Below are 24,798 nucleotides of genomic sequence, written 5' to 3'. Positions count from 1 at the left end.
AAAGCATCCTCCCCTCCACCTTTGAAAAATGAGCTATGTGAAATATCTGACTATTATGAAAGTTATTTGGGTCCATTCAGATTTAGAGATTACTAGTTCAGCAGCACCCGGATGCTGTTTGGGACTTGCATAAAATGAAGATTTACTAAACAGTTGATTTGGGCACAAAGAGCCAGTTCAAGGGGGAGAGTTCTGCAGCTTTTGGGCACTGCTGGTCTGAGCTTTAATGTGGCTCCAGGTCCCTGATGCACTCTTCTGTTCCAGTGTCATCAACCTCCTCCTGACTCCAGAATGATGTTTTTTGAAAGAGGGGAAAGGAATTTGTTTGAAGGATACTAGAGTATCTCATAAACATAAAATTCTGAATAACCAAGACTTAGTATGATTTGAAGTCAGTTAATGTATTGCCTCCAGATTAGTTCTTTTAGCTTAGGATTGCTTTGACTATTTGGGCTGTTTTTTGGTTCCATATGAAGTGTAGGATTATTTTTTCTAGGTCTGTGAAAAATGATGTTGGTATACTGATGGGAATTACATTGAACACGTAAAGCACTTTGGGCAGTATGGGCATTTTAACAATGTTTATTCTTCCAATACATGAGCATAGCATGTTTTTCCATTTGTTTTGTCACCTATGATTTCTTCCATCAGTGTTTTGTTAGTGTCTTTGTGGAGATCTTTCACCTCCTTGGTTAAGTATATTCCTAGGTATTTTATTTTCTTTGCAGCTATTGTAAATGACTTTATTTGGCTCTCAGCTCAACTGTTATTAGTGTATAGAAATGCCATTGATTTGTATATATTAATTTTATACTCTGAGACTTTACTGAATTTATTTACCATTTCTAGGAGTCTTTTGGGAGATCCTTTAGGGTTTTCTAGATATATTAATAAGATCATATTATCAGTGAACAGATCCTTTATTTAGTCCCATAATTTCTCAGAGAGATTGTTCATTCTTCTTGATTAGTTTTTCCACATTTTGAAATGACTAGGTTAGAAAGCCTTATATTCAAGCTCTGACATGCTTTCTTCTGGTGGGTCTAGTCTGTTGTTAAAACTCTCTGCAGTATTTTGAAGTTCCCTACATGACTTTTTCATTTCCAGAATTAGGTTATATATATTTTTGGGGGGACATGAATGCGGTAAAGGGACCTTCTCTGCAAAGGTTGAGCTGTTCAGGGCAGACTGCAGGTAGACTGTCTTGTGGAAGAATCCATTGCTTAAGAATATCACCAAGGAGAAGAGGTACAACAGGAGGAGGTATACTTTGCTAGGAGTTTTTGCTCATTGGTGCTGATAATGAATAAACAAAAGAGGATAGAGAAGAGGCAGCCAGTGATAATGGATAAGGGCTGTACTGCTGTGAGAAAAGCCAAGGACAAACCAACTCCAACTTAGTAAGGCCACTTAATTTCTATGTTTGACAACCGCTGGTATATTTCAATTCTGTTATTGAGCCAATGATATTCAAAACATTACAGTTAGTAGAGAAGGGACATATGCAGGAGAAGGCTAACCAGCTGACCAACAAGGTATATGGGAAGGAGACTCACAAACATTCCCTGGATAAGGAAAAAAGCCTGCAGCAATAGGCTGAAGATCATGTCAGCAGTTATTTTGCTGACAGTAGGGAACGGGAGAGGCTTTCCTCCCGATACCTCACATGCCTGGTCAGCTCTATCTTGAAACCAAATGGCATTCACAACTTTGCTATATCCAAACGGGGGAACACTGACATTGATGTGAAGAATTCCAGCCACGATCAAACATCTCTGGTAGTGATGGATCACCAATAATTTGGGCTGTTACCAACTGAAGCATCAGAATAAACACTCAAAAAAATGAGAGGAGACTGAACAGAATACTCCACTGTTGCAAGCACAACTCTGGATATTTCCACTAACAATATATGATTCACTCTCCTGGTTCTGCTCTACCCTCTGTGTTCTCCTCTGTGCCACGACACTCCTTGCCCTTCTTTGATGCTACTCCTCTCTCTCTCTTGCTGGATTCACGTATCTAGCTTTGGGATGGTACAAATACCCCAGATGGAGTCTTTGAAAGGTTTTGACACTGTCAGCCATCCCTTCACCACCCAAACTGTCAACTACACAGAAGAGAGATAAGCACCCCCAAATGTCTCATCATGAAGGATCCACAGCTCTGCTGCACGACTCTGGCCCATCCACTCACCCACAGTGGGTACACCCGGCCACCCGCGCAGCCCAGGTGCTCTGAGAGGTGGGGCCAGTGCACCCGCACTGGGCATGCCCAGGCTGCACCAGGCACCTGGGAAGTCTGGCAGGTGCGGAGGAGCCACCAGGGGAAAGGGCAGAATTTCATTTCTTTTCATAGATGAATAATATTCCATTGGATGTATATTGCATATTTTGCTTATCTGTTAATCTGTTGATGGACATTTGGGTGGTTTCCACCTTTTGGTTATTGTGAATAATGCTGCCATGAACATGGGTATACAAATATCTGGTCCTATGCTAGTACTACCAGGAAAAAACAAGTTTGTCAATATACATGACTAAATTCACTAAAATTAGGCAGCTTTTATTTGAAAATAGGCTTTGGTGTTATATATGTTAATAAATTAAATCATGTGTTAATATATTGATCCATTCATTTTGATTCATTAATCAAATTATGCATTCAAATTATAGAAAGATTCAAAGATACAAATATGAATGAGATAATGTTCTTGCACTTAAGGTTCTTGCAGTCCAGTTGTGAGGCCAGACAAGGAAATGTGATATATCAAAGTGGCCTTCTATACAGCGTGCTGTGGTGATACAGACAAGGGCACTTAGCTCTGAACAGACTTAGGAAGGCTTCCTAGGAGAGATGATACTGGAACAGAATTTGGAAAATTTGGAAACATGAGTGGAATACTCTCTTGAGAGATTAAGGAAATAGGGGAAGGAGTTTTCCTGGCTAAGAAGAAAGATTCTAAGAAACCATGAAGGCTAGGAAAATATTAATAGGTTCAGGAAATGGTGAACAGTTAATATGTCTACAGCACTGTGTGAAAATTGAGAAGCAGTGGGAGCTGAGCTTGGAGAGGTAGATACATTTGAGTTCATAAGAGGCTGAATTCCTGTGTGTGCTGAGGAGTCTGGATTTTATCCTACAAGCAAGTCTGGCAAAGCAGCTAATTCTCCTGAATTTTTAAATTCATTTTTATAAAGCAAATTCTTCTTGCATTAGTTTGGATCTAGTCTTGTTTCCTGACACATCAGGCACAGCACTGCCACCTACTCGGGAACAAATTGTGCCAATACTTAATAACAGTCCACCCACATGGACTTTTAAAATCAGTGTAATTATGAGAGATTATAGCTCTTTCATTTTAGTAATTAATTTGTTCACTGTTTTTATCACTGATAAATAAAGAACTAATTCCACACTATCTAGAAGTGCCTGAAATTCTAAGGAATTTTAAAACTAAAATGGTTAGAAAAATCCTATTTTGCTCTGAATCAGATCAGGGCTATTTTATAAAAGATTGAGTGTTGCAAACCTGCAGCTTATTTTTTATTTCACAGACTCTACCTTCCTAAGAAACTTTTCTTTACATCCAGTCTACTCATATGTAAAATGGTGATGGACTGACAAAAGTAATAGATTACAGGGTAAAAAGTATTCAACAATGCATCCATTTTGTTGAACCCACTCTGTAAATTCAGTACCATTGTACTCCAGTGAGACTCCTATGACTCAAATATCAGCTGGATGTATAACTTAAAATAAAGTAACAAATTGCTACAGAAAGTAGTCTGTTTGCTAATATAAATGGGGAAGAGGGGGTCTTTGTGTGATTAATTATGTTTTTTCACACTAATCTTTCTTGATTAAAGAGCACTCTTCTGACACTGTAGATATTGTCATTGACCCACATTTTATAACAAATATTTATTCTTAGATAAAATTATATAGAGAGATATAGCAATTTCACCATGAAAAGTAACTGTGGCAAAAAGAGACTGCCTGTCTAACTCGGAACACTTAGGAGGAAACAGCTGGCTAAATCCTGTTTTCTCTAAGCAATAGGCCTAGTTCACACTCCTAAGGAGCCTCACATACAATTTGAAGGGACCCACAATAAAATTAGAAAAATATGAGAACATTAAACATTTTTTAAAAAGCAATCTATATCTAAAGGCTGCAGGGTTTGGATAACTAAGATGACTGAATTACAAATATTTTGATGCTTAGATAATGAAAATCTTGGAGAATTTACCAGAAAACCTCTTTCTAAATAGCAAAAGCAATGACAGTACATTAGATGTAAATAAGCACATTGCCATAGATACAGCACGTGTAGATACTTTCTTTAATGTTCATCTGGTTTATAACTTCTTTTTACAAATGTGTGTATGCTGTAGCATAATTTCTTTCCAGTGTACATTTCTTTGTTATGAAAGCCTAGAAACAGAGCTATACAGAGGCAATTATGTGCAACAAGTATTCTGGAGAAACAACTTGTTACATTAGATTCCAATTTATCCCTTGAGGAAACATTTACTCTCTTTAAAACAGGACTGTCAAATCCCAATCTACTGTTGAGTTCATGTCTTGGTTTAGGCTAATATTACAAAATATTTTAGACTGAGTAATTTATCAACAACAGAAACTTATTGCTTACAGTTCTGGGGAGGAGAAAGTACAGGATCAAAGCACTGGCAGCTTCCGTGTCTGGTGAGGACCCTCTTTCTTATAGATGGTGCCTGTTTGCTGCATCCTCACGTGGTGAAAGGGTGAGCAAATGCCATCAGGCCTATTTTATAAGGGCACTAATCCCAGTCATCAGAGCAGGGCCCTAGTGATCTAATCATCGTCCCATTGCCTCACCTCTTAATACCATCACCTTGGGGGTTAGGTTTAAACATAAGATCTCCCCCGCGCCCCACCCCCCCAGCATTCCTCTATTCAATCTTGGCTGCCACAGTCAGACAGACAGAAAGCAGGAGGCCACTTTTTTCTTGCATCTGTAATGTACACCTTGGCAGCGGACAGTACTGTTCCAGATCTGTCAGAGATGCACTAACATATGAAATTTTTGGAGAGACAACCATTCGAACCATAGCAGTCCATAAGTTCTAGATGTTTGTCATATTCACTGCTGAATCCTCACCTTCTAGAATTAAGCTTGACACATAGCAGATCCTCAAAAAAATTCATTGAATGTCTAAGTAAAATACAAAATTTGAACAAAATATCAATTTGATGTGATTCTCTAAAATGTCAATGCTCCCTGGCCGAAGACCACCAGCAACAGCCCTGTAGTGGAATGGGTTGGGTTGCCTGCTGATTGCAATGACAAAGAATACACATCATGGTGAACAGTGGGGCACCCCAGTAAGAAGTTAGTCAAGAGGACCCACTACAAGATCTGGGCTTTGGTTAGGTGACCTTATGGAGAATTCAAGGAAGCAGGGCTTTGTTCTGGATTGAACATTGTCCGGAATCAGGGATGGCTGTATAACTGAGCATCTCAATAAATCTTCTCTAGAAGGAGGATGGACTAGAGTGATGATAAAACTGTATTTAGTGAAGAAGCTATTTAACAAATAATATGAGCAGTCACTCATATTAGCCAAGATAAGATAATGTTTGGCCATTTTTGTCACTTGGAAAAAAATTTCTGTGTTCAGACATCAATATGGAGCGGTCTTTTCTTGTCTTGATCCATCATGATTATAGCATTGCTTTCTCTGATGCTGGTGTCGTGAAAATTGTTTATTTTGAGCAGGAGGATGCCAAGGGGTATCTTCCCTGGGGTTCTGGGCCAGATCTTTGCAACACCAGGACATGGCTGGCAGGGACAGGCAAGTTTCCAATTGTTGAGGGGCACTTTGGTCTGCCTCAAAATTAATCTAATATTTAGTATTTCAATCTCAACTTTCATCCTTAAAATGTGTTCAATAGTTAACTAAATGTAATAATTTCAAATTACATGTGAACTCAAAGCACACTTTGAAGATAATTGACTGGAATTCTGAAATGGAAAATGGTTTGAAAGGATAAGTACCAGAACTTTAAAATGGTTACTTACATATTTAAGATAATATAGTGAGATTATAAGATTTTATCTTCTTTTTCTGGGGTTTTTCTCTATTTTCTAATCAAAAAGATTGTTTTTAAGGGTGTGAAATGCTTTGAATAAGGTGTCAAATGTTCAAAGTGCTCAGAATTATACAAATGATTCCATGACAGTGATTAGGAAACAAAGTGAGGTTTTCAGTATATGAATAATTTTGGATGATAAACAGCTAAAATGAATGAAATACCAATTTCCACAATCCCCTACCTGTGTGAGACAGTGTTTCAATGTAACTGTCAGAGAGGGAGAGGGCCCTGCAGATGTATGATTGCAAGTAGTAATAAATGGAAACCATTAAGTGGGAGCTGAGTAGTTTGGTGGAGGAAAGAAAAAAAAGTGTAGAGATTTATAATGCCAAATTAGAGCCCCTCCGGCTTTCTGCAGGTTTTCACAGGCTTTTGTTTCAGACGGTATTTGCAGGGCTTATGTTCCAGGACGCATTCATTCATAGAGCAATTTAAAATGGCAACTGGAGTGATTCACAAGAGCCAAACTGTACTCAGATGTAAGGTTGATAAAAGCAAGGCAGCAGGGGAAGTGAACTGCTAATGGATATTCATAATCTACTGCAATATCTAATTAGAAATATTAAATTTCTGAATTTGCTGCTCTATTTTATCTGTCAGTACCATCAATTCCAAAGTATAAGGCCATGAAAAAATTATACGTTAGAAAAAGATAAACTTGCAATGAACAACTAAAGGTAAATCTAGAAGAGTCTCTCACTCGTTATTGATGCAACAGATATTTACCAAGTGCCTATTATGTGCTAACAACCATGCTAGATCCTGGGATTACAAAAACTAAAAATGTAAGTTTGCTCAGAAATAGCTATGTATTCAGGGTGAGGTGAAGGGAGTGGAAGTGGGCAATATATAAACAGGTGCCATCATATGGTGTCTATATTAATTTCCAATTGCTGCGGTAGCAAATTTCCACAAACCTAGTAGCTTAAAAGAACATAAATATGTTCTCTTGTGGTTCTGGAAGTCAGAAGTCCAAAATGAGTCTCACTGGACTAAAACGAAGATGTATGCAGGGCTTCATCCCTTGTGGAGGGTCTGAGGCGCAACCAGTTTTCTTACCTTTTCCAGCCTCTAAAGGCTACCTGAATTTATTGCCAGTAGAATCATTTCTTTTTAAGCCTAAAAAGCGCAAATATTTTTAATAAATTTATAACATATTTTATTTTAAAGCAGTTTTAGGTTCACAGCAAAACTGAGTGAAAGGTACAGAGATTTCCCACATTATAACCCAAAACCCAATCCATGGGGTAGTACCCCATCCTCAACATCCCCCACCAGAGTGGCACATTTGTTACAATTGGTGAACCTACATTGACACATCATTGTCACCCAGAGTCCACAGTTTACACTAGAGTTCACTCCTGATGTACATTCTATGGGTTTGGACAAATATATAATGACGTGTATGCTCTGTTGTTGCATCACACAGGGCAGTTTCACTGCCCTAACAATCCTGTGTGCTCTGCCTATTCATCCCTGTCTTCCCCCAACCCCTGGAAACATTGATGTTTTTACCTTTTTCGGAATGCCATGTAGTTGGACTAATACAGTATGTAACCTTTTCAGATTGGCTTCCCTCACTTAGCAATATGCATTTATGTTTCTTCCTTTTATTTATTTATTTGGCATTAATTTAACTGATACAAGTGTAGGCTTGTTACATGGATATATTAGGTAGTGGTGAAGTCTGAGCTTTTTGTGTAACCATCACCCAAATAATGTACATAGTACCCATTAAGTAATTTTTCATCCCTTACCTCCCTCCTCCTCCCACACTTCAGAGTCTTCAGCATCTATCCTTCCATACTCTTTGTCCATGTGTAGACATTATTTAGCTCCCACTTATAAGAAAGAACGGGGTATTTGACTTTTTGTTTCTGAGATGTTCCACTTAAGATAATGTCTTTTAGGTCCATCCATGTTGCTGCAAAAGACATGTTTTCATTTTTTTCAATGTCTGAATAGCATTTCATTGTGTATATATACCATATTTTCTTTATCCAATCATCAATTCATGGATACTTAGGTTGATTACATATCTTTCCCATTGTGAAAAGTGCTGGATAAACATACCGGCATGAGTGTCTTTTTGATAAAATGGTTTCTTTTCCTTTGGGTAGAAACCCTGTAGTGGGATTGCAGAATTAAATGATAGTCCTATTTTTAGTTCTTTGGGAATTCTCCATCCTGTTTTCCATAGAAATTATACTAATTTGCATTCCCACCAGCAGTGTATAACAGCTCCCTTTTCTCCTCATCCTCTCCAACATCTGCAATTTTTTAACTTTTTAATAATAGCCATTTTAACTTGTATAAGAGCTCATTGTGGTTTTAATTTTCATTTCTCTGATGATTAGTGATATTGAACATTTTTTCATATGCTTGTTGGCCACTTGGATGTTTTATTTTGAAAAATGTCTGTTAATGTCCTTTGCCCACTTTTTAATTGGACTATTATTTGTTGTTTCTTGTTGTTGTTTGATTTCCTTGTAAATCCTAGATATTAGTCCCCTGTCAAATGTATTATTTACAAATATTTTATCTCATTCTTCAAGTTGTCTGTTCACTTTGTTGATTATTTATTTTGCTGCACAGAAGCTTTTTAATTTAAGTCCCATTTTTCTGTTTTTGTTTTTGTTTTTGTTGCCTGTGCTTTTGAAGTCTTAGTCATTGAATTCTTTGCCTAGAGACCAATATCCTGAAGAGTTTTCTCTAGGTTTTCTTCCAGCGTTTTTATATTTTCAGGTCTTGCATTTAAATCTTTAATCCATCTTGAGTTGATTTTTGTATATGGTAAGAGATGGGAGTCCAGTCTCATTCTTCTGCGTATGGTGAGCCAATGTTCCCAGCACTATTTATTGAAAAGGGTGACATTTCCCCAGTGTTTGTTTTTGTTGACTTTGGCAAAAATCAGTTGACTGTAGATAGGTAGCTTTATTTCTTTGTTCTCTATTGTATTCCACTGAGCTACGTGTTTACTTTTATACCTGTACCATGCTATTTTGGTTACTATGACTTGTATTATAACTTGACATCATGTAATGTGATGCCTCAGCTCTGTTCTTTTTGCTTAGGATTGCTTAGGCTCTTTTTTGCATCGTAGTAATTTGGGGAGTGTTTTTTCTAATTCTTTGAAAAATGACATTGATAGTTTGATAGGAATTGCATTGAATCTGTAGTTTGCTTCAGGCAGTATGGTCATTTTAACAATATTAATTTTTCTAATCCATGAGCATGGGATGTTTTTCCATTTGTTTGTGTCATCTATAATTTCTTTCATCAATGTTTTGTAGTTTTCCTTGTAGAGGTCTTTCACCTCCTTCATTAAATATATCCCTAGGTATTTTTTGGTAGCTATTATAAATGGGATTGCCTCCTTGATTTGGTTCTCAGCTTGATCATTATTGTTGTATAGAAATGCTGCTGACTATAGCACAATTATTTTATATCCTGAAACTTTACTGGATTTATTTACCAGATTGAAGAGTATTTTGGGGAGTTCTTAGGGTTATCTAGGTATATAGGATCATATCATTGCTGAGCAGAGATCATTTGACTTCCTGTTTTACAATTTATATGTATTTGTATGCATTTACAATTTTTCTTTCTCTTGTCTGATTGCTATGGCTAAGACTTCTAGTACCATGTTGAGTAGGAGTGGTGAAAATGTGCATTCTTGTCTTGTTCATTTCTAGGGGGGATTGCTTTCAGCTTTACCCATTCAATATGATGTTATCTGTGAGCTTGTCATATGTGGCTATATGTTCCCTCTGTGCCTAGTTTGTTGAAGTTTTTTCTCCTTAAATGTTGATGAAGTTTATCAAATGCTTTTTCTGCATCTGTTCAGATGATCATATGGTTTTTGTCCTTAATTATGTTTATGTGATGAATCACATTTATAGATTTGATATGTTGACCTGTGGTCCCTAAACTTTTAGGCACCAGGGACCTGTTTCATGGAAGACAATTTTTCCACATGCAGGGGGCTGGGTTTTTGAGATTCTCAAATAAAAAGTTCAATAGCCTGAGAAATCATTAGGAAGCAGAAAAATAATAAACCTGTCATTTTATGCCTTAGTGCCTCAGCAGGTTCCTTGGAATGCTAATCTCTGTCAAACCACTTTTCTGTGGTTCCTAGAGAGGATGCGGAAGGGAACAGGGTAGTTAAGCATTATTTCTGAGATGTGTCATACCTTCTTTTATTCTTTATAATCCACATGGCCTCTTGTTTGCTCAGACTGGTGAATGGTGACTTAATGTTCCCATGGAAACCAGAAGTCAAGATGCCCTGCAATTTCTTGGCCACAACTGTTTCATCACCCCACTTTCCCCTCCCAAAGTTTCTGCACGTGAGGAGGTTGTTATTTGTACTCCCCGCACGTTTTCACCAAGGCCCTGTGCTTGCTGTCTCTTGGTTCACTTCTTGCCACCATATTCTGAAATTGCGGTGCTGCAGTGACTCCTCGACCTTCTTTTCTGCCTGGCAGTTGCCATTCCTGTTCTTTCCATCTCTGTTTGTATCCAGAACCATAAATCACACTCTGAAGATATCATGGATCCTGGATATACAAATCCATATATGTGCAATCTGCCCACTTCTCTCATCACCTCCAGAACTATCGCTGCCGTCAGAGCCACACCATTTCTCACTTAGACAACTGTCATAGCCTTCTAACATGCTCTTGTTCTACCCTTGATCTCTTACAATGTATTAATATCTTCAACTAAGCAGCCAGGGCTGTCCTTTGCATATGAAAGTCAGATAATGTTACTTTTCAGCTTAAATCCCTGAAATGGCTCTCTATTTCCCTCAGAGTAAATCCTTACAAGAGCACAAGTGTAGAGAATTATGCAAAATGACAGGCTCATTACAGTGTATAATGGCAACCAAGTCCCAGCAATCAAGCCCCGAAGCTGGCAGTGACCATTTAAACAACTGCCAGGTATTTGACTGTACAGTGTACATATTCCTGTTTTTTACTTAACATTCCAATTTCAACTGAGGTTATCTTCCAAATATAAGTGTTTTTTTAGTTAAGAGTCAAATTCTTCTTTTTGGCACTGCAGCATCAGTGACTAATTAACACATTTCCAGTAAAATTAATACATTTTCACTTGATATTCAGTTAAAAACATTAATGTCATAATGTCACATTTCTTATTATCTCCTTACTCAAATCTCAGAAATGCAATAGTCTATTAGAGCAATTGACTATATTTTCGTTATGTAAACACCATAAACTCAAAGGGATAGAAATTTATATTTTACTAGAAATTATCATAACAGAAACACTTTTCAAAGATTATTTTCTGAAGCAGTTAGTTGAGACTGTATATTATATAATATTTATATGATAGCAATGCTCTGAAGACTTTAAAGTATTTCAACACACTGGTTCAACTGTCTTGCATTGTTAAAAGCATGTAAATATGTAAAAATTAAATTATATGGGGTAAAGATATTGTCATAGTAAATGTATTGATCATGTGTGTTTATTTTACTTTTGGAGCAAACATTTAAAAATTCTTGGCAGCTTTAAGTTTGGTGACTATTTTCCCCATTGTTTTCAAAAGATTCTTTTTTTCTTTAAATTTTATATAAAATAAGCATAAAGGATTTAATATGAGCTCCCCCAAACATTTTTATAAGGTTTATTGTGATATAATTCACATACTATACAATTTATACATTTAAAGTATATAATATAATGCTTTTTATTGTACTCACAGAGTTGTACAGACATCATCAAAATCAATTTTGGACCATTTTCATTCACTCCAAAAAGAAACCCTGGAACCCATTAGCAGTCGTTCTTCAGTTGCCCACAACACCTTTAGTTCTCGGCAATCATTAATCTACTTTCTCTCTATATATAGATTTGCCTGTTCTGGACATTTCATATAAATGGGACCATACAATGCATAGTCTTTTGTGACTGGATTCTTTCCCTTAGCATAAGTGTTTTCGAGGTTCACCAGTATAGTTACATGTATCAGTGCTTGAATTATTTTAATTGTCTAATGATCCCCTCTCATTTGATGGACATTTGAGTTGTTTCAGTATTTTGGCTATTATTAAAAATGCTGCTGTGAGCATTCCTATAAAGGTTTTTGTGTGGTATGTTTTCATTTATCTTGTGTGTATTACCTAGCTGTGGAATTGCTGGGTCATAGGATAACTCTATGTTTAAGCTTTTAAGGTACTGACAGACTGTTTTCCAAAGTGGCTACAATGTTTAGCATTCCCACCAGCAATGTACTAGAGTTCCAATTTATCCACATCCTTGTCAACACTTATCATTAGCAATCTTTTTATTTATAACATATTAGTGGGTGTAAAGTGACATCTCATGATTTTGATTTACATTTCCCTAATGACTAATAATGATGTCATGTGCTTATCAGCCACTTGTACAACTTTGCAGAAATGTCTACTCAGATCTTTCACCCATTTTTTAATTGGGTGATTTTTTTTTTATTATAGAACTCCAAGAATTCTTTAAATATTCTTGGCACAAGTTTAGATACAAATCAGATACATGATTTGCCAGTGTTAATATTTTCTTCCCATTCTGTCCATTTTTTTCCTCCTTAATGGTAATTTTTGAAGCACAAAAGCTTTTAATTTTGATAAAGCCCAAATTATCTATTTTTCTTTGTTGCTTATGCTTTTGGTGTCATATCTAGGAAGGCTTTGCTCAACCCAAGGCCGCAAAGATTTAATTCTATATTTTCTTATATGAGCTTTATAATTTAAGCCTTTACATTTGGGTCTCTAATCCGTTTTGAGTTAATTTTTTGTGTATGATATGAAGAAGGAGCCCAACTTCATTCTTTTGCATGTGGAAATCCAGTTGTCCCTGCACTGTTCAGTAAAAAGATTATTCTTTCCCCATTGAATTAGGTTGGCACTCTTGTCAAAAATCAATTGACCATAAACGTAAGGGATTTTTTCGGGACTCTGTTCTATTGCACTGATTTATATGTCTATCCTTATGCCAGCGTCACACTGTCTTGATTATTGTAGTGTCACAGCAAGGTTTGAAATTGGGAAGTATGAGTTCTCCAATCTTTCTTTTTCAAAATTATTTTAGCTTTTCTGGGTCTCTTGCATTTCCCTATAATTTCTTCCAGGCCATTTAAATTCATTTCATACACAATAGATAACATATTTGAATATCTATCCTTCAGTGAAAGAGTCTTGCTAGTTCTTAAGTTTTATTTGAACAGACTACTCATTTCACTGCCTGTCTTCAGTGGTAAACACAGTGTGTCAATCCTGCTGGGATTTACATTAGAGTTTCCAAGGAGTCAAGGCTGATTTTTAGACAATTGATCTATCCTGTATTATTTATATTAAGTCGCTTTCATGCCTTATTGTTCCCCACTAAGCTCTTACTTTATCAAACAGGAATTGTGCTGCCAGACACGTTATGGCTTTTAAAAGTTCAAATCCTCTTCTAAGATACCCTAGATCCCTTCCTTTATGCCATTTTATGGCTTTTCTGTAGTTTATATTTAACTAGACAGTGATTTTCTGAGCCTATCTTCATATCCTAAAAAGATTTGGCACTACATGATTCTTCTGCATATTTCTCATAATGGCTATCTCTTAAAAACATCAAATTTCAAAAGTATGTCTGTTGGTTCTAAAATTGTTTCTAGAGGAAATGAAAATACAGTTTAAACTGGAGAAATCTAGGACGTCTTTACTCATATAATGAAAGTAACTTTATCTTTTGATTAGCGTGATAATTGTTTATCATCTCTAAATAGTTATAAAGATTGCTGATATATCTAAAAATAATAATTCACCCTTTATTATGTAAATATGTAATTGAAATTCATGATTCTGGACATTTTAAAAGAAAAAAATAGAACATGCTGTGTTTTATGTTGGGTAAATTAATGGAAAGTAAAATTCTCTCAGGGATAAACTTATTTAAATAAATAAATAAAGTGGTTATTTTAAAAGGGCCTGTTCCTTTTCAAAGCATCACTGTGAAAGATGGAATAGTTGTCTACAGGCAAGAAAACATAATAATTGGCTGAAATACATAGTCAAAGTAAAAGCTTGGTGTTTCTCATTTTCTTTTATCTATTTTTTTAACATTCTCTGCTGATGACTGACTTTTCTTTGGTTTGTATTAATTCATAGAAAAAGATTGTTTTCTTTCTTTCTGGTTGTCTAAAAAAATCCTTTCTAACTCTCAACTATACAAATATAAATTGATTACTCAGAGCAGAGCCTCACCAGTTTTAATGTTCAGTAACCAAGTGGTTTTATTAAGATGTAGATTCTAATTCAATATGACAGGGGTGAGGTCTGAGTCTGCATTTTTAACAACCCTACAGGTGATGCCAACATGGCAGGTAGCTAGAACTTACAGGACAAGTGACTCCAAGAACTTACCTTTCAGGGTAAGATATGCATATCGTAGATAGGAAGACCTTACAAGTTCTATGACATATTACCTCTATTAAACAGTTCCTTACGGATTCTTCCAGATATAAATTATGTATACAAAATAATATTAATGAGTTTTTAAAGACAGAGATTAGCCTCTGAGAGTGTTCTGCACTTTTTTTTATTTACTAAATCTTAGAGAATGTTCTGTATCAATTTTTTCCTTCCAATCTACTTTCTAAACCATTATATAAATAAATGCTATTAAGTTTGCATTTGAATAATGTAGCCAGCTAATCTGCTGCATTATGCTATCCTTTCTGATTTTTACAGTCAATTTTCTAGAATTTTGCAATTGTATTATATCAGCCTCCAATAGAAATAATTTTATATTCTCCTGCCAACATTTATATTTCTTATTTTATTCTCTTGGGTAATAATTCTAGGAAAGTGTTAAATTATAGTGGTGATAAAAGTATATTTGTCATATGTCTGACTTTAATGGGAATGCTTCTGTTTTCATTTTAGGAATGATGCTGACTTTCGGAGTTTTCCCAATAAATATCTCTATGTTTCTCTGCCATATTTTTCTCCCTCCCCACCTCTTTTGTGTGTCTTTCTGTGTACATATATGTGTCTGTGTATGTATGTAAATGGGCTTATATTTACATAGCAATATTAAGTACACATCTATTACTTTATATTATAAATGTTTAAAACTAAGATTGAACATAGTATTTTGCTAAATGACTTTCCAGCATATGGAAATAATTTCTCTTTGAATATAGTATCCTTTTGAATTATATAAATATATATTATAATATTGAACCACATTTTTTCATTCTTGATATGTACCCTACTTGGTCATGGGATAATGTGGATCTTTTGTTAATAACTTTATTGAGGTAAAATTCATATGCAAAAAACTGCACATATATTCAATATACAATCTGACATATCTTGAAATATGTATGCACTTGTAAAAACTACCATCACCATCAAGGCATAAAACATTTACTTCACATTGAAAAGTTTTCTCATGCATCTTCAAAATTCATTGCTCCTTCCACCCACAACTCCAGCCAACTACTAATCTGCTTTCAATCATTATAATTACTTTTAATATTTGGAATTTTATATTTTGTATAAATTTAACCATATAGTGTGTATACTTTTGTGTTTGCTTCTTTTACTCACATGATACTTTTGAAATTAATCAGTTTTGGTGCAGGTATAAGTAGATCATCCTTGCTTATTGCTGAGCAGTAGTCACTATATGGATGTACTACATTTTCCTTATCCACGTTTCAGTTGGTAGACAGTCCTCTCCCCAGGTTTTGATAACTACAGATAAAGTTGTTATGAGCATTCATGTACAATACTTTATATAGACACATATTTTTCTGTCTCTTGGGTAAAATTACCTCTGGGTTAAGTGGTTGGGGCACATTATAGGTATATATTTACATTTTTGAAGTGAAAATGAAATTTCAAAAATATAAATATATACTTATATTTACATTTATATTTTAATATTTATTTTTATAAATATATAATATTTATATTTATGTACCAAACTATTTTTCAAAAAGGTTGCACCATTTTATTTCCACCAGTAAAGTATAAGAGTTGGCCAGGTGGGGTGACTCATGCCTGTAATCCTAGCACTCTGGGAGGCCAAGGCAGGAGGATCCCTTGAGCTCAGACTATAGTAAATAAAACAGCATGGTATTGGCACAACAACAGAGATATAGACCAATGGAACAGAACTGAGAACCCTGATATAAAACCATCCTCATATAGCCATCTCATCTTTGACAAAGCAAACAAAAACATACACTGTGGAAAAGAATCCTTATTCAATAAATGGTGCTGGGAAAATCGGATAGCCACATGTAGAAGACTGAAACAGGATCCACACCTTTCACCTCTCACAAAAATCAATTCATGGTGGATAACAGACTTAAACCTAAGGCATGAAACTATAAGAATTCCAGAAGAAAATGTTGGAAAAACTCTTTTGCCTAGGCAAAGAATTTATGAAGAAGATCCCAAAGGCAATCACAGCAACAAAAATAAATAAATAAATGAGATGTGATCAAATTAAAAAGCTTCTGCACAACCAAGGAAACTATCACGAGAGCAAACAGACACCTACAGAAAGGGAGAAAATATTCACATGTTACACATTCAATAATGGGCTGATAACTTGAATTTATATAGAACTCAGGAAAATCAGCAAGAAAAAAATCAAACAACCCTATCAAAAAGTGGGCAAAGGACATGAACAGAAACTTTTCAAAAGAAGATAGACTAATGGCCAAAGAACATACAAAAAAATGCTCAACGTCTCTAACCATCAAAGAAATGCAAATCAAACCACAATGAGATATCACTTGCCTCCAGTGAGAATGGCTTTTATCAAAAAGTCCCAAAACAACAAATGTTGGCAAGGATGCAGAGAGATAGGAACACTAATATGCAACTGATGGGACTGCAAATTAGTACAATCTCTATGGAAAGTAATATAGGGAAACCTCAAAGAGCTAAAAGTAGAACTACCATTTGATCCAGCTATCTCATTACTGGGGATCTACCCAAAGGAAAAAAAGACATTCCATAAAAAAGACATCTGCACTCAAATGTTTATAGCTGCACAATTCACAATTGCAAAGATGTGGAAACAACCCAAGTGTCCATCAATACATGAGTGGATTAATAAAATATGGTATAGGTACGCCATGGAGTTCTACTCAATCACAAAAAACAATTGTGATACAGCACCTCTTGTATTGTCCTGAATAGAGCTGGAACCCATTCTACTAAGTGAAGTATCACAAGAATGGAAAACAAGCACCGCATGTACTCACCATCAAATTGGTATTAACACTTAAGTACACATATAGTCATAACATTCATTGGGTGTCAGGCAGATGGGAGGCGGGAGGAGTGGGTGGGTATAAATACACCTAATAGGTGCAGTGCACGCCGTCTGGGGGATGGACACACTTGAAGCTCTGAGTTGGGTGGGGTAAGGGCAATATACATAACCTAAACATCTGTACCCCCATAATATGCTGAAAAATTTGAAATTGAGTTTGAGGTTGCAGTGAGCTACTATGATGCCACTACAGTCTAGCCAGGGCAACAGAGCCAGACTGTCTCCAAAAAAAAGAAATAAAGAAAAAGAAAAGCAAAACGGCAGTATCTAGTCAATGTGTCAAAAATATTTCTGAATTTTATTGATTGATAAAAGGCTATAACTTAAGAGTAGAGGAGGGGGAAATGAATGTTGGAGATTTCAGGAGAGAGAACTTATGAAATAATGTTCTGTCAAGTGGGGAAGTCAACTGACGAGGCAAGTGCCAAATTGCTAGACAAGGCTAGGAGCTCATATTTGTGTTACAATTTAAAGGGAGTCTACTCAATGTGGTTATCTCATCTCCAGCTGCATTCATACACAGCATTAGAGGAACAGAGTACACAAAGGTAGGCGTTTCCTCGTGATTAAAACAGAAGGAATGAAGATAATGAGAGTCATAAAATCTTAGCTGCCTAAGAGGGTTAAAGGAAATGAAAAAGTAATGGGATAAATACACTGAAGATTCTTACAGACAATAAATTGTGTAAGTGTAGGTGGGCTTGGGGGAACTTAGTATAGTTCATGAGATAAAAACCCAGAAATTAGTAGTCTGAGAATGGGATGGTTGAAACTGAAATTCTGGGAGTGATACAATTTTTGGTGTGTTAAGGAGAGGTGTAGGAAGAGATATTTGAAAGCAAGATCAATGAACTGGAGTATTTAGCTATAGTTCAAATTCCGAATAATGCACAATTGGTACTAATAGGAATGCTCAGTGCCTCCTGATGTTCAACAAAATTGTAAATTTTATTCAGAGAGCTGATCAAACATGCGCACTTCACATATAGGCCAGATTGTCCTCAAAGTATATAAGAGTTTGCAAAGTAGAATGTCAGTGACTTCTATGTTTGCAGAGTCCCAAGATGAGGTTTTCTTTTAGATTCCAGAAGGGAGAAAATTAAATTCATCATTCTATTGTAGTTAGCGTTTATATCTAATTAAATTAAAGAACAGATTGAATAGTTTAACATATTTCAACGTTCATATGGCATTGAAAATCCTTTGGTTGGCAGCTGTGTAAATCAGCAGGAAATCAGGGGAAATCAGGAATGAGATGAATATTTAGAATAGGAAATAACAGGCAATGCTATTTCTAAAATACCCCTTACTGCTTATATGACAATATGAGTAATTAAGATATGATTTTAATAAGCTATTAATACATTATCAAACCATAATACTAATGAAAACATCAAGATTTTTACTGCACACCTACTTAAACTTTTGTCACCATTTCATTTTTTCAGAAGCTGGACACATAAAAGAGAGAAGGATAGATCTTGAGCTCTAACATCTTTCCCCTCACCCTTAAATTCCAAAAATATAAACAACCATTGTCATAATCACCATGCCCATGCAACATCCAAATATCGTTCATCTTTAAAACATGTAGCACAAAATGACTTTGACATTAAACAAAACTTATGCATAAATGTATAGTTATTTACACAATTACCAAGAATTTGAAGTGAGCTAAATCCTCCATATTTTACCATTTATCATTTTTTGTCAAAATTCTCATGCATGTTCAGAAGCAGATAAATTCCATATACCCATAATCCACATTTTACAATTATCAAGATTTTACCACCTTGTCTTATTCTTTGCTTTTTTTGCTGGAGTATTTTAAAGAAAATATCAAACAACTTGTAATTTCATCCCTACATATTTCATAATTATATAGCTTGGTATTTTAGTGTTATTAAATTTATCAAGGAGTTTTTCAAACCTTTGTCATGTTTTGCCTATGAAAAAAGTTTATTTATGCTTCTAAATGAGTGCTTATCTAGCCAGAGTAGAGTAAAAGGAAAAAGCAAAAATAATTTGAAAAACTTTAGGACACAAATTAACTGGATAAAGCAGGTAACATGTCATTTTTTTTCATTAAACATTTTTGAGATAATTGTTTATTTGCCTGCGGTTGTAGGAAAGTTTACAGAACAATGCCATGTACCCTTTGCACAATATCCCCCAATGGTAACATCTTGCCAAACTATAACACAATGTCACAACCAGGATGTTGACACTGATACAGCCAAGATATAGCACATTTCCTCACCACAGAGTCCCTCACGTTGCCCTTTTATAGACACGTCGTCTTCCCTCCTGCCCCCACCTCCTCCTTAATCCATAGTAACCAATGACATGTTCTCCATTTCTGTAATGTTATCATTTTAAAAAATGTTATATCATTGGAATAATACAGTTTGCAATCTTTTGGAATTGGCTTTTTTCACCCACCATAATTCTGTGGCAATTTATCCAGGTGGTTGCGTTGATCAGTAGTCTGTTCCTTTTTATTGCTAGACAGGACCCCGCGGTGTGGATATACCACTGTCTGTTGTTCAGCACTCACACACTGAGGGACATACGGATTGTCTCCAATTACGCTTTTGGTGTCAAGTCTAACAGCTCCTTGCCTAAACCTAGATCTCAAATTTTATGTTGAATCAGAATGGGAGAAGAAAGAACATGTCTAATTCATTTTATGTTTCTTTCTCTGCTATTTTCTGAAAAAGATTGTGTGGAATGGGTGTTAATGCTTCTTTTTTTAAACATTTGGTAGAATTTTCCAGTGAAAGAATCTGTGCTGAAAGACTTTCTTTTTGAGAATTTTTAAATTATGAATTCAATATTTTTTTATGATTATAGGGCTACTCTAAGTGTCTGTTTCACATTGGGCCAGTTGTGACCTTTGAATTTTCCAAGGAAGTAATCCATTTCATGGAGGTTGTCAAAGAGATGTACAGAGTTGTTAGTAGTAGCCCATTATTCTTTATGAGTCTGCAAGGTCTATAGTTATACCTCATGTTTCATCCCTGATATTGGTTATTTGTGTCTTCTCTCTTTATGTCTTTGTCAGTTTTGGTGGAGGTTTGTCAATTTTATTGATCTTTACAATGAACCCGCTCATTGCTTCATTAATTTTCTCTATTGTAAAGTTGTTTTAAATTTCATTGATTTCTGCTCTTATATGTATGATTTCCCTTCCTCTGCTTGCCTTGTGTTTATTTTGCTCTTATTTTTCTAGATTGCTTTTTATTTACTTTTATTTTTATTTTTTAATTGACATAAAATTGTATATTTTACTGTGTAAAACATGTTGTTTTGAAATATGTATATATTATGGAATGGCTAAATCAAGGTAATTTACATATGCATTACTCATATACTTGTCATATTTTGTGGTGAGAACACTTAAAATCTACTCTTGCAGCAATTTTTAAGAATATAATACACTGTTATTAACTGTAGTCACCTTGTTATACAGAAGATCTCATGAACTTACTCTTCCTAAGACAAGGGTGTTTCAGTTCACATTTATAATTGTGGATTTGTGTGTTTCTCCTTTAATTTCTGTTTCCAATTTTATTGTGTTTTTTTTTCCAGTTTTTTGTTGCATATACAGTTAGAATTACTACATCTTCTTGATGGACTGACCCTTTTCTCATTATATAATAACGCTCTGTATCTCTGGTAATTTTCTTTTTTCAGAAGTCTAATTTATTTGATATTAGTATAGTCCCTCCTTCTTCACTTTGAAATTTACATGATATATCTTTTTTCCATTCTTTTCTTTTCAACCTGCCTATGTCATTATAGCTGAAGTGAGTTTCTTATAGACAGCATATACATAGCTCATGTTTTTAAATCCACTCCGCAAATCTTTGCGATGTGTTAGGGCATAAGCCTGCCATTTTATGTTTTGTTGTTGTTTGTTTTCTATTTGTTTCTCTCTCTCTCTCTCTTTTTTTTTTTTTTTTTTTTTTTGAGACAGAGTTTTGTTTTATCACCTGGGCTAGAGTGCTGTGGTGTTAGCCTAGCTCACAGCAACCTCAAACTCCTGGGCTCACGTGATCCTCCTGCCTCCACCTCCTGAGTGGCTGGGACTACAGGCATGCCACCAAGCCCAGCTCATTTTTTCTATTTTTAATAGAGATGGGGGTCTTGGTCTTGCTTAGGCTGGTCTCGAACTCCCGACCTCATGCAATCCTCCCACCTTGGCCTCCCAGAGTGCTAGGATTATAGGCGTGATCCACCGCATCTGGCCTCTTTTTTATTTTTTTAATTCTTTTTTTATGCATTCCTAGGAGTTACTTGAACATTTTCTAGAATTCCATTTTAAATTATCTATAGTGCTTTTGAATATATTTCCTTGTGGTTCTTCTAGATGTTATATAGGTATAACTTGTAATAGTTCTATTTTCTATCATAGTTCTATTTTTACCAGTTTGAATGAAGTTTGAAAACTTTCCTATATTTATGTCCCTTTGACTTCACTTGTTTAATATAATTGTCTTTAGATACATACATAATTTTCTCTACATACATTTAGATCTACATCAGATAGTATCATGATTTTTGTTTCAACCATCAAACAGTTTAGAGATCACGAGGGGAAGGAAAACCTTTTGTTTTTATTGATATTTTTGCTTGCCATGTTTTTAGCCTCCCTGATGTTCCAGGGTTTCTTCATTTACTATTTCCTCTTTGTTTAGAGACTTTCCTTAGTTATCTTTTTAGTAAGGTTCTGCCAGCAACAAATTTTCTGAAATTTCCTTCATCTCAAACTATTTTGATTTTCCTTTCATTTCTGAAGGATATTTTTGCTAGATGTAGACTTCCGAGTTGACAGGTTTTTTCTTACAACACTTGAAAAAAATTGTGCCACTTCCTTTTGGCCTCCAGGGTTTCTGATGGGAAATTTACTGTGATTTGAATGGTTTTTCTCCTATATATGAGATGTCATTTTTCTCTGGCTTCTTTCAAGATTTTTGTCTGTGTTTAAGTTCATGAAATTTAATTATTATGCGTATTAGCATGGATTTCCTTGAATTTATGCTGTTTGCCTTTGCTCAGCTTCTTGAACGCATAGGTTTATACCCTTGCCAAATTTGGGGACTTTTCAGCTATTATTTTTTCATGAACTTTTTCAGCCCTGCCCTCTTTCTCCTTTCCTTCTGAAACTCTTAAATCTTTTGTTACAGTCCTCTGGTCTCTGAGGTTCTGTTTATTTTTTAGTTTATTTTCTCTCTGTCATTCAGACTGAGTTATTTTTATTGTTCTACCTTCCAGTTCACTGACTCTTTCTCCTGTTCCCTCAGTCTGTGTTGAGCTGATCCACTGAAGTTTGGTTTCTTTTCTTTCCCACTTATTATATTATTTAGATTTAAAATATCCATTAATCTTTATATCTTCTCTTTCCTGAGACTTTCTATTTCTTTGCTAGGCTTTCCATTTTGTCATTTGCTCCAGATAGGTTTGTAATTGTTCATAGAAGGATCTGTAAATTCTTTGTCAGATAATTCTAACATCCCTGTCATCTTGGTGTTACTATCTGTTACTTGTCTTTTTTCATTCAGTTTGAAATCTTGGTTCTTGGTCTGACAAATGATTTTTGGTTGGAACCTAGACATTTTCTTATTTTGTTATGATACGCTGGGTCTTATTTAAACCTGCTGAGATAGCTAGCGCTGTCTGAGACCACTCCCACAAGGGAAGGAGGTGGAGGTAGAAGTCTAGTTCTTCCCCTTAGCCTCATGGACACCAAGTGAAGAAGACTCCTCATGACTCCAGAGTGAGGATTTCCAGTTTCCCACATGATTTCCACAGACAGCACTGGGGGTGGCCCTGTTATTGCTGGGTGATAGTTTGGACTCTCCAGTAGGTCTCATCTGACACTGCCTTTTCAGGGAGACAGAGGGGTGTCCTTTTAGAGCCAAGTGGAAGTGGAAGTCCATGCTCTTCATGTGGTCTCCACTGACTCCACCAGAGTAGTGTCACCTCATTACTGGTCACTGAGGATGAAAGTCCTGGCTCTCTGCTTGGCCTTCTCTGATACCACCTAGTAGCTGGCGCACTTCTTTATAGCCTGGTGAGGGTATAAACATAGGCTCCTCACTCAGCCTTTGATGGCGTAGATAGGGGTGGGACATAGTTTTTTCTGTGTTCTCTGGCTGGAGTAAGTAAAACAGTTATTGTCTGAAAGTCTTCTGTCTTGTTAGCCTGTCCCTTTCCTGGTCCCTGGTGTGCAGAAGTGAAGCCTTTATTGGAGATCTTTTGGTCTGCACCCATTGACATTTCCAGGCTGTCAACTCCTTAAGCTCCAAATTTGGGATATATGAGGTCAAAAGGGAACCCAGAGAATGTACCACTGTGTGTTCCCTCACATCCTCGGTATTTGGCTGGTCTGCCTTCTTCTCTCTACCTTTCAAAGTTTTCTCATGCTTTTTAAAAACTATATAATATTTAGAGTTTAAATTTTTACTTAGTGGAAGGAAAAGGGAAATGTATGTCTATCCCTTTTTCCTGGAAAGGAAACTTTTTAAAAATGAAAATGATTGCTAATCGTATGTATTATCATTTTCAACTAAAACTGAAGCCTAGAACATACGTACTTTTTTGTATATGTCACAACCCAACATTCTGTCATATTTCTAAATGACAAAATGAAACAAATTAACATGTATTTTATATAGATTCTTTTGACAAAGTGTTTAGCCATGCTTTTAGGGAAGAAAACATTAGTGTCAAGTATTCTGAAGGGATGCATGCCAACAAGCTTGCTAATATAATGCACTTTAAAAAAATTTAATCAAGGTGATCAGAAAATTTGGCCAGTTCTGAGTATAAGTCATGCTTTCATATATTTTCCCAAATATTAAAATCTCATAAGCAGGTTATTTATTTCTTACCTATTGCTTTGCAGCTCTGATAAAGTTATCTGCTTTGGGACAAACTAATTATTAACTATCTTGACAATAAACACTAGTAACAATTATGAATGTTCATGTCATTGGCCTGATTCAGTTATAAAGATGGCCAGAAATACTGCAATGATAATTTTATAATCAGCTATTTATCAAAGGCAATGCCAAAATCATAAACCTTCTGAGAAGGAATTTATATAGGGGTTTTCTTTTAATTTATTAATAAAATATACCCACCATCAAATCTTTACGTAGCATTTCAGTTTTTATTAATTTGCAAAATTGAATGATTCTCATTTTAGGTTTGTGTTCTATTTTACAATAAATATATTTCCAAAATATGATAGCTAAAGAACTACAACTTTTAGATCTATCTGCTTTCCATTTCATTTTTAGAC

General features: G+C 35.5%; 1 non-coding gene and 1 pseudogene across 1 annotated transcript; both read right to left on the bottom strand.

Annotated features, from left to right (window-relative positions):
• Nucleotides 1–1,232: 1,232 nt before the first annotated feature.
• LOC123649090 overlaps nucleotides 1,233–24,798 on the bottom strand; it is a 168,982-nt pseudogene continuing 145,416 nt past the window's right edge.
• On the bottom strand, nucleotides 4,926–5,056 carry LOC123649569. Its single transcript, XR_006739069.1, has one exon. It is a non-coding gene; the product is annotated as a small nucleolar RNA SNORA31 (small nucleolar RNA).

The sequence above is a fragment of the Lemur catta genome, chromosome 13 (assembly GCF_020740605.2).
Source record: "Lemur catta isolate mLemCat1 chromosome 13, mLemCat1.pri, whole genome shotgun sequence".
Lineage (NCBI taxonomy): Eukaryota > Metazoa > Chordata > Mammalia > Primates > Lemuridae > Lemur > Lemur catta.
This window is presented reverse-complemented; position numbering and strand designations above follow the sequence as displayed.